Below are 10853 nucleotides of genomic sequence, written 5' to 3' on the forward strand. Positions count from 1 at the left end.
TTATTACTCACACCCATGTCAACAGCCACTGTTATAACCCATCCAAGTAAGGTACCTGTACGCAAAATGGAAAAAAATACTAGATTGCAGAAAATTTAGGAACAAATGGTAATAGGTTGGGAAGTGAATGTCCAAAGGGGGAAAGATGGGCTTGTTTTACATTTGCTCTTAGGGGTAGGGTTCAGGACTTGGTAAAAGAACAAATAGTAAGCAAAACAGCAAAGCCAGCACAACAGTCCAACTCTGTATCAGCTCCACGTCAGGATTTGTATACAAAACTCAGGCAGCAACTAGAAAAAAAGGTAGATATCTCAAGATTTGGGAAAAACCTGTTTGTGGAATTGGGGGAAATGATAAGTAAGGAACTAAACAAAACCAACTGTAGGGTTTGTAGAGGGACCTTAATGACAGAAGAATGGCCATGGAAAGGCAGCAACCTGGGCCCCGTCGAACTCCTTAAGTGGAATCAAGCAAATATAAAAGAGGAAAATCGACCAGAAGGGTGGATTTTGAGTTCAACAGTGATAGGAGATGAATGCCTCTGGCACAAATGTCGCTGTTGAACCGCTAGCGGAGTGAAAGAACCAGGCCGGATAAAATGTGGCACAAATCTAATTTTATTATTTAATTCTAAAACTTATATGGACTTTCAAAGGTCGTCCGGATTGGGCCAATTCAAAACCTCCCCCTAGGCCGATTGGCCAGGCTTGAACCACCTATCTTTCCAGAGACCGTTTCAATAACATCCAAACTTTATCTTTATTTATAAAAAACACAGGAAGAAGAAGAGAAAATTCCCATGGGAAAGAGTCTGTGCTACCACAGCTCCCCCTTTTTATTTAAGAACAGAAGGCATTGCTTGTGAGCCTCAGTGGATCAGCATGAAGGATCTGCTTGGTAGTGGCCAGTTACCAAACAGAGCCTGGTTGAAACTCAAGAAGGGGTCTGTCTGGCTGTGGCCAGCCACCGAACAGAGCCCAAACCAGATGCTGATTTAAGGTGGACAGAGAGACTCTTTGCAATACCCTGGATAGAGCAACTATAAAACCTAATTCTGCATACAAATCTATAATTCAATTAAAACATGCATTCAAAGTCCTTGCTTTCTGACTCCATAAAATAAATTTCAGTCTCTGCTTGTGGATGGACCGGCTTCTTGGTCATCATCAGAAGGATCACTTGGTTGGTATTCTGCATTCTGGTTGTTATTTTGAGGTTGCTGGTTCTGTCTCGGGAGTCGCAGGTCAGGGCGGACGCATTTTGCAGGCAGCCATCGTACCCCAGTATCTGTGGAAACGCAAGCATACCCACGACCCCAAGCAATAAGCTCATGTGGGCCTTCCCTGGTGTTAGTAAGTAGGTTCCGTACCCATACCTTCACCCGGGGCAAACGCAACTTGCCTGACGACTGCAATGAGACAAAATGGTTCAAAATCACAGGATTATTCAAATTCGGTGGCACTGTAAGGTGATTGATTGTGTACAAAGCTTTCTCCAATCAACTCTGTGGTGTCTCCCTGTGGCTAGCACAGGTTTTTCCCATGAGAAGTTTTCTTGTGTTTTGTAAATAAAGATAAAGTTTGGATGTTTTTGGAACAGTGTCCCAGAACTTGGGCAGTGCAGGCCTGGCCAATCAGGCCTGGGGGAAGGCTTCTGACTGACCAATCTGGGTGACTTTTGAGAACTCTATATATGTGATGAAATCAAAACAATAAAGGTCATTCCTTCTTGCCACTGAGAACTGATGCATTCATTACTCTGCTAGCTGCTCAACAGCGACATTTCCCCATGCATTCCCCCTCTTTGCCTTTCCAAGACACGCTTCAAAGTGCCATGAGCGCGTTCAACAATGGCTTGGCCAGTAGGAGAATGCGGAATACCGAATGTGTGGTCTACACCCCATAGGTGTAAAAACAGCCGCGTCTTCTGCGAGGCGTAGGCAGGACCATTGTCAGTTTTCACAGTGGCTGGCACCCCCAGGACCGAGAAGGCTAATTTCCAATGGGCAATGGCATCACGACTTTTTTCTCCAGTATGAGCAGTTGCCCACATAGCTGAGGAGAAAGTGTCAATAGACACATGCACATACTTGACTCGGCCAAATTCAGGAATGTGTGTCAAATCCGTCTGCCACGACTGCAAGGCCTTTAGGCCTCTGGGGTTTACCCCTGGTGGCAGAGGTGCAGAGAGTCCGTGGCAGTCAGCACAAGCACTGACAATGTCACGAGCTTCAGTTGGCGTCAACTGAAGCTGCTTCTGCAGGGTATGTGCACTCTGATGAAAGAAATTGTGTGATGCCTTGGCTCGTGCAATTTTGTCAGGCTGAGGTGCTACCCATGCAGGGTTGGCTAGCACCTCAGCCCTGGCATTGCCTTCTGTTATAAAACCTGGTAATTTGGTGTGGCTTCAAATGTGCAGAATATAATATGGGTGCAGTCAAGCTTGAATCGCCTTCCACAGGGTTCGCAATAGTGAAAACAGAGTCGCATTATTGACTTCTTTTACAAGTGAACAATCCAAATGTTTGGTTATGTCTGCTACATAAGCAGAGTCAGTGACCAAATTCAAAGGCACCAGAGAGAACCGCTGAAAAGCCATGGCAACTGCTTTCAATTCAACCAACTGAGCAGAGCCTGTCTCGTGGCCTTTCAGCACCTGCCACTCAGATCCTTCCTTCCAGGTAACAATGGCCTTTCCTGTTTTCCCAGAACCGTCCGTGAAGACGGTGGGTCCGTGAACTGGCACCCGGCTGTTCTTTGGCCGCAATGTAAGATTGATTGAATTTGCCAGCTGCAGCAATTTGTGGCTTGGCAGATGATAAGCAATCTGCCCTGAGAAACTTTGCAGTGCACTTTGCAAAGGAGCGCTGTTAGCAAGAGTCCATTAAAAATTGTCCTGTGGTATCAGAATGTCTTGGAGTGATGTTTTTGATAATCCTGTATTCCCCATCGTTAGCTTGTATGCTCAGAAATGTAGTCCTGTGGCTTTAACTGCACTCAGCAGCGGAGAGAAGCGCGGGTTGTTTTGAAAACTTTTTCCCCAAGCCTCACTGCAGGGGAGCGAGGAGGAGGAGAAGGAGGACTCTCCGGAGACTGCGGCTGCGACGGCTGTCAAAGTTGCTAGCTCTGTTCCTGTGGAGTTTTTTTTTCCACCATTTTTTTCATTTGGACCCTTTTTTCCTGATTTGCTTTGTCGCCTGGAAAACCCAAGGAGCCCCGGAGGACGGCAGAGCTCCAGGGAGCTACTGGAGCAATTCTGCCCAGCCCTGGGGGGGGCCCCGGAGAAGAGGAACTACATCTGAGGAAAAGGACACTAAAGTTCACCAGCTGTTTAATCAGGTTTAATAACTCCTTTTCCCCTGTTTTCCCTTCCCCTGTGCCTTGCAGGGCACTCTGCGTGGTTTTGTTATAAATAAATAATTTTTTCTTCACTTCCATCTAAGGAATTCTGTTGTTGGTGGGGGAGGGGGTGTCAGAGCCCTTCGCTCTCTGAGGAGGCGTTTGTTCAGAGTGCTCCCCACCTTGAGAATTTTATCAGTAAGCCAGGACAATATTTGGCGTCCAACTTATTGGGGCTTGACTACTTGTTTTACACCTTTTGTGGGGTTAGAGAAAGTGAAGAAAAAAACCCTAATAATTCTATTCTGGTTTTAAATGCTTTGTATTGAATTACAGCTATCAGTAGTCACTATGTTGTTTGATGGGAGGTTGTTTGATGTAATACTGTCTGTTTGGCACATAGGCCAGTTTCCCTACCAACAAGTAGGGGCAATCTTGTCCCTAATGTATAATTTTCACCAATCAGGTACACGACTCCGGCTTGTTATAGTAGTGTGCGTGATACTGACGATCTGTAAGAAGGTATGGGACACAGTTAAAGATGTACATGCTCTGTTACTTTCCTCCTCTAGTTTTAGTAGCCTGTTTTGGGGTTTTGTTAGTAATATTGCCCAACCTGCTAGAGAAGTAGAGGGTGAAGCTTCCTGGCTCCTCACTCATCTCTTTCTCTTTAAATCTGGTATATCATCTTTTGAGAATATTCAGTTTCCCCTGGATGTTAAAGAGACCATTAACTTGGTAGTACAGGTGCTTTACCTGGTAGTTTCCATGTATATGATGTTCAGCTTTTCCAGAATGAGGGCTGAGAAGTCCAGAGGGGCTGAGCAGGAGCAGACACCTGACCCAGATGTGGGAAAATTTGAATGGTGTGGAGTATGGGAGGACATAGGTAAAACTTTAAAGAAATTCTCTGATCCAATAGACTGGGAATTTCCCCCTGGACAAATCCCGAGAGCAGCTGAGGTGGGGAAATATCTGAAAGAGAAGTGCAGAGACAACTCCAGTGCAATATGTTGGGCCCTGACATATGCTTATCGTACACTGTCAGATATTATAGAACAGGAAGTAAGGGAGCCTAAGCCAATGGCAGTTGCTCCTGTTACAAGAAGCAGGAAAACCCAAGTCAAGACTGATCGCCCAGGTGACAACAGAGAGGGATCCTCAAGGTCAGCAGCTGAGTCAGAGGTCATTGTTAAATCCATGACTGTGAGAGACCGTCACAGCCTCAGAAAAGATTATGTCCAACGAGATGATGAATCTCTAATTAGTTGGTTAGTCCGTCTTTGAGATGCCGCAGGCGATGTTACACTTCTAGACCCTACTGAGGCAAGGCATTTGGGGACTGTGTCATGTAACCCAAATATCAACCAAACTATATGAGATGGGACTGACTGTTGCAGCCTCTGGAGATGAGCTATCAGAGCTGCGAGGGGAAGATACCTACACCCCAACGATCTCTATATACAACAAACCCCGTGGAGAACCATAGAACAAGGGATTCAATGCTTGAGAGAAATGGCGGTGGTCGAGATTGTCTTCCCAGAGGACATAGCAAACCCAGCCCCGCTTATGGACCCAGATGGGGTAGAATGTACACCTGTGACGTGGCGGAAACTCCTATGGCTTGGGCCATCAGAGTATGCTTTTGCTTTAGCAATGATGAAGCAAGATGACGGGCATGAGACTGTGCGTGATATGACAAGGAAGCTCCGAGCGTATGCAGATGTCGTGCATAGCCCAATGAATGCAAGAATCTCAGCTGTGGAAACAAATCTGCAGAAACTAGAAAATAAGATAGAGGAGAATCATGAGAAACTCAGTAAGGAGATTAAAGACAGCCTTCTCCAAATTTCAGCAGTACAGATCAGAGGTTCTATTACCCCACGCAGATGCTCCTCAGCTAGGAGAACTGGATACACCCCTCGATATGAGTTGTGGTACTTCCTGTGTGACAGTGGAGAAAACATGAACAGGTGGGATGGACAGCCCACTACTGTCCTGGCACGATGAGTGCATGAATTGAAGGAGGGCAAGACTCAGAGAGGGAACTCCACCAGAAGGGAAGTAGCTCCAGTCAACATGTCTGATCCCCTTGAAGGAACCTCTAATACGCATGCCCACCATGGTTAGAGGGGCCCTGCCTCTAGCCAGGTAGAGGCCAGGGAAAACCGTATTTTTTGGACAGTGTGGATTCGGTGGCCTGGCAAAGCAGAGCCACAAGAATATGAGGCTTTAGTAGACACTGGTGCACAGTGAATGATAATCCCATCGCGACATGTGGGGGCAGAACCTGTTTTTATTTCCGGCGTGACAGGAGGATCACAAGACTTGACCCCGGTGAAAGCTGAGGTGAGACTGACTGGAAAAGAGTGGAAAGAACATTCCATTGTGACTGGCCCAGAGGCCCCATGTATTCTGGTTATAGACTTCCTCTGAAATGGATATTTTAAAGACCCAAAGGGACTCAAGTGGGCATTTGGGATAGCTGCTGTAGAGACAGAGGGCATTAAGCAATTGAACACCATGCCTGGACTGTCAGAGAACACTTCTGCAGTAGGACACCTGAAAGGGGAAGAGCAACAAGTACCGATTGCAACCTCGATTGTGCACCGTCAACAGTACTGGACAACTCGTGATGCCGTGATTCCCATTCACAAACTAATCCGTGATCTGGAGAGGCAAGGGGTGGTCAGCAGGACCCATTCATCCTTTAACAGCCCCATTTGTCCCGTGTGCAAATCTGAAGGAGAATGGAGATTGACTGTGGACTATCGTGCCTTGAATGAGGTGACTTCACTGTTGAGTGCTGCTGTGCCAGACATGCTGGAGCTCCAGTATGAGCTAGAGTCTATGGCAGCAAAGTGGTACGCCACTACTGACATTGCTAATGCGTTTTTCTCCATTCCTCTGGCAGCAGAGTGCAGGCCTCAGTTTGCTTTCACCTGAAGCGGCGTGCAGTACACGTGGAACCGACTGCCCCAGGGGTGGAAACACAGTCCCACCATTTGTCATGGAATAATCCAGGCTGCATTGGAAAAGGGTGGGGCTCCAGAACATTTGCAGTACATGGACGACATCATTGTGGAGGGGGACACAGCAGAAGAAGTATTTGAGAAAGGAAAGAAAATCATCCAGATTCTCCTGGAAACCGGGTTCGCCATCAAAAAGAGCAAAGTCAATGGACCTGCCGAAGAGATCCAGTTCCTGGGAGTGAAGTGGCAAGATGGACAATGTCAGATTCCCACTGAGGTTATCAATAAAATCACCACAATGTCTCCACCAACCAACAAGAAGGAGACGCAAGCTTTCCTAGAAGCTATAGGCTTTTGGAGAATGCACATTCCTGAGTACAGCCAAATTGCGAGCCCTCTTTACCTGGTTACCCGTAAGAAAAATGATTTCCACTGGGGCCCTGAACAGCAGCAAGCTTTCACCCAGATCAAGCAGGAGATTGCTCATGCAGTAGCCCTTGGCCCAGTCAGGACAGGACCAGAGGTAAAGAATGTGCTTTACTCTGCAGCTGGGAGCCATGGTCTGTCCTGGAGCCTTTGGCAGAAGGTGCCTGGTGAGACTCAGGGTCGTCCACTGAGATTCTAGAGCCGAAGTCACAGAGGGTCTGAAGCCAACTACACCCCAATAGAGAAAGAAATCTTGGCAGCTTAGGAAGGAGTCCAAGCTGCCTCAGAGGTAATTGGCACAGAAGCACAACTCCTCCTGGCACCCCGACTACCGGTGCTGGGGTGAATGTTTAAAGCAGAGGTTCCCTCTACTCACCATGCCACCAATGGCACATGGAGCAAATGGATTGCCCTTATCACACAGCGCGCCCGTATGGGAAATCTGAATCGCCCTGGGATTTTGGAAATAATTACAAATTGGCCTGAATGTGAAGATTTTAGTCTGATTGAGGAAGAGGAGCTGGAACAGGTGACTCATGTGGAGGAAGCTCCACCATACAACCAACTGCCAGCAGACGAAACACGCTACGCTCTTTTCACTGATGGTTCCTGTCATCTTGTAGGGACAAAACAAAAATGGAAAGCAGCTGTATGGAGCCCCACATGACGGGTTGCAGAAGCTAACAAAGAAGAGGATGGATCGAGTCAATTCACTGAGCTCAAAGCCTTTCAGTTAGCCCTGGACATTGCTGAAAGAGAGAAATGGCCAAAGCTCTACCTCTATACCGATTCATGGATGGTAGCTGTGGCGAGCACAGACCTTTCCCGTGAGAATTCTTTCTCTCTTCTTCCTGTGTTTTATAAACAAAGATAAAGTTTGGATGTTATTAAAACGATCTTTGGAAACAAGGGCGGTTTAAGCCAGGCCAATCGGCCTGGGGGGAGGTTTTGAACTGGCCCAATCCGAGTGATCTTTGAAAGTCTATATAAGTTGGAATTAATTAATAAAAGAAGACATTTTGCCACACTGAGGACTGGACTTCTTCTCTCTGTTAGCGGTTCAATAGTGACAGGTAGCCAATGCTCTATGGGGTTGGCTGGAAAAGTGGAAAAAAGCTGGTTGGAAAACCTATTTGAGCAGCTGAAGAGTGGAAAGACATCGCTGGCTGGGCAGAGAAACTACCTGTGAAGGTCCGCCATGTAGATGCCCATGTCCCCAAGAGCCGAGCCAATGAGGAGCACTGAAACAATGAACAGGTAGATCAGGCTGCAAAGATAAAGGTGTCCCAGGTAGACTTGGATTGGCAGCATAAGGGAGATTTGTTCCTAGCTCAATGGGCCCATGATGCCTCAGGCCATCAAGGCAGAGATGCCACCTTTAAGTGGGCATGAGACCGAGGGGTGGATCTAACCATGGACTGCATCTCTCAGGTTATCCATGACTGTGAAATGTGTGCTGCCATCAAGCAAGCCAAGCGGGTGAAACCCCTGTGGTATGGTGGAAGGTGGTCAAAATATAAGTATGGTGAGGCCTGGCAGATTGATTACATCATACTGCCTCAAACCCACCACGGCAAGCGCTATGTGCTCACAATGGTAGAAGCCACCACTGGGTGGCTGGAAACCTACCCTGTGCCTCACGCCACTGCTCGTAACACCATCCTGGGCCTTGAAAACCAAGTCCTGTGGAGGCACGGTACTCCTGAGAGAATTGAGTCAGATAACGGAACTCATTTTAAAAATAGCCTCATAAACAACTGGGCTAGGGAACATGGCATTGAGTGGGTGTACCACATCCCTTATCATGCACCAGCCGCTGGCAAAGTGGAACGGTATAATGGACTGTTAAAAACCACCCTAAAGGCACTGGGTGGGGGAACTTATAAAAATTGGGAGCGACATTTAGCAGAGGCCACCTGGTTAGTCAATATCTGAGGCTCCATCAACCGAGCAGGTCCTGCCCAATCTGAGCTTCTACATACAGTGGATGGAGATAAGGTCTCAGCAGTACATGCCAGAGGCTTGTTAGGGAAAATTGTCTGGATTAATTCTGCCTCATGTAAAGACAAACCCATCCATGGGGTTGTCTTTGCTCAGGGACCAGGGTGTACTTAGTGGATAATGCAGGAAGATGGAGAAACATGATGTGTCCCTCAGGGAGTTTTAATTTTGGGTGAAGGCCACATGTAATGTTGGGATGGCAACATATCACTGTTTACTGAATGACATTATTTGTACATAGTTATGTGTATATATGTATATATGTATATATATGTGTATATGTGTATATATGTATATATGTATATATATGTGTGTGTGTTTAGAGTTGGAAGATGTTAGGGTGGGCTTTAAGCCAACGATATGGAATAAGGGGTGGAATGTCTTGGAGTGATGTTATGACAATCCTGTATTCCCCATCGTTAGCTTGTATGCTCAGAAATGTGGTCCTGTGGCTTTAACTGCACTCAGCAGCGGAGAGAAGGGCGAGTTGTTTTGAAAACTTTTTCCCCAAGCCTCGCTGTGGGGGAGTGAGGAGGAGGAGAAGGAGGACTCTCCGGAGACTGCGGCTGCGACGGCTGTCAAAGTTGCTAGCTCTGTTCCTGTGGGTTTTTTTTTTCCACCATTTTTTCATTTGGACCCTTTTTTTTCAGATTTGCTTTGTCGCCCGGAAAACCCAAGGAGCCCCGGAGGACGGCAGAGCTCCAGGGAGCTACTGGAGCAACTCCGCCCAGTCCCGGGGGGGGCCCCGGAGAGGAAAAACTACGTCTGAGGAAAAGGACACTAAAGTTCACCAGCTGTTTAATCAGGTTTAATAACGCCTTTTCCCCTGTTTTCCCTTCCCCTGTGCCTTGCAGGGCACTCTGCGTGGTTTTGTTAAATAAATAGTTTTTTCTTCACTTCCATCTAAGAAATTCTGTTGTTGGTGGGGGAGGGGTGTCAGAGCCTTTGGTTCTCGGAGGAGGCGTTTGTTCAGAGCGCTCCCCACCTAGAGAATTTTATCAGTAAACCAGGACACCAGGATTACTCCATCCCCATCTATCATAATGATTATAGAAAGAGGAAATAAAAGCACAGGAGGAACGAAGGGGGGAAAAAAATAAAACCAAGAGTAAAGAAATTAAAAATGAAAAGAAGTTCAAAATAAGAACAGCCTATGGAAGAGTAAGAACTCAAAATGCTTTGCTGGATTATTTTCATTTTCTATGCATTGTATATAAGATGTATTCTGAACTATCTCAATTTGAACACACAAACATTGACGTTTCAGGGTATTTTCTACTTTGACACTTTCAATATAGGCAAATAAACTCACTTTTTCATTTATCTATACCAAAATTAAGATTATGAAACTACCATTAAACCTTCCTTTTTGCTTACTTAAGTGCTTTTGATGAATTTGTATTCTTTGTCCCTCAGGTATTCTCAGTAAATAACACAGATTATTAATTCTCTCATCTGACTTGTAAATATGAAAATTTGTAAATCTCCAGTAAGTTCAAGCAGGTATCCTTTGTGCTATTTCAGTACAAACTGTACTCAAAGTAATAATACCATACAGCAGTTTAAAATGATATAGTCAGCATAAGATGGCAGATAAACTAAGAGCCATGGATGTGGAACATCTCTTTGTCCTTTGATTTGATTTCTGCTTGAAATCACTACTTGATTGCAGTGCAAAATGTTATTTCATAATGGCCCTCAATCTGCTATTTACTAGGACAATGCATCACTAGCATGTATCAAAGTGCTCTCCTGGATCAGAATTCAATACTTTGTAGGGTCAAATCATAATGTGTGGAAAAGGAAACAGCATGACCAAGGAAAGGCTTAGTGGTTAAATATGCCTGAAATATTTTTTTACTGTAACAAATTGAAGCTCTAGAACAGACAAAATATGGGATAGGCTTTAGCCATTTTGCACTTTAAAACTTTTTCACAGGTTTTTAATTGGTTTAGTAAAAATTTATTGAACCAATTTAAATAGTTTATATGAAATTATCCCAGTAGTAGACCAAGCCAACAAAGGATAAGGAAGAAAGGACATTTGACTCTAGAATTCAAAGCTATCCATATATTTTATACTAAAACAGGGATATGAATGTGGAATTTATTATTT

At 45.5% G+C, this 10853-nt stretch overlaps 2 long non-coding RNA genes and 1 pseudogene across 2 annotated transcripts in view; 2 read left to right on the top strand and 1 right to left on the bottom strand.

The window, feature by feature from the left end:
• Window positions 1-10853, top strand: part of LOC146425697 (uncharacterized) — a 177705-nt gene that overhangs the window by 64799 nt on the left and 102053 nt on the right. The window lies entirely within an intron of this gene.
• The window catches only part of LOC146425700 (uncharacterized), a 37272-nt gene continuing 27471 nt past the window's right edge, over window positions 1053-10853 (bottom strand). The window contains exon 2 of the long non-coding RNA XR_014846626.1: window positions 1053-1287. This is a non-coding gene — a long non-coding RNA (uncharacterized LOC146425700). The remainder of the gene's footprint in view (window positions 1288-10853) is intronic.
• Window positions 3694-5348, top strand: LOC146425701 (uncharacterized; annotated as a pseudogene).

Source organism: Lichenostomus cassidix, chromosome W (assembly GCF_008360975.1).
Source record: "Lichenostomus cassidix isolate B80296 chromosome W, HeHo_3.0, whole genome shotgun sequence".
Lineage (NCBI taxonomy): Eukaryota > Metazoa > Chordata > Aves > Passeriformes > Meliphagidae > Lichenostomus > Lichenostomus cassidix.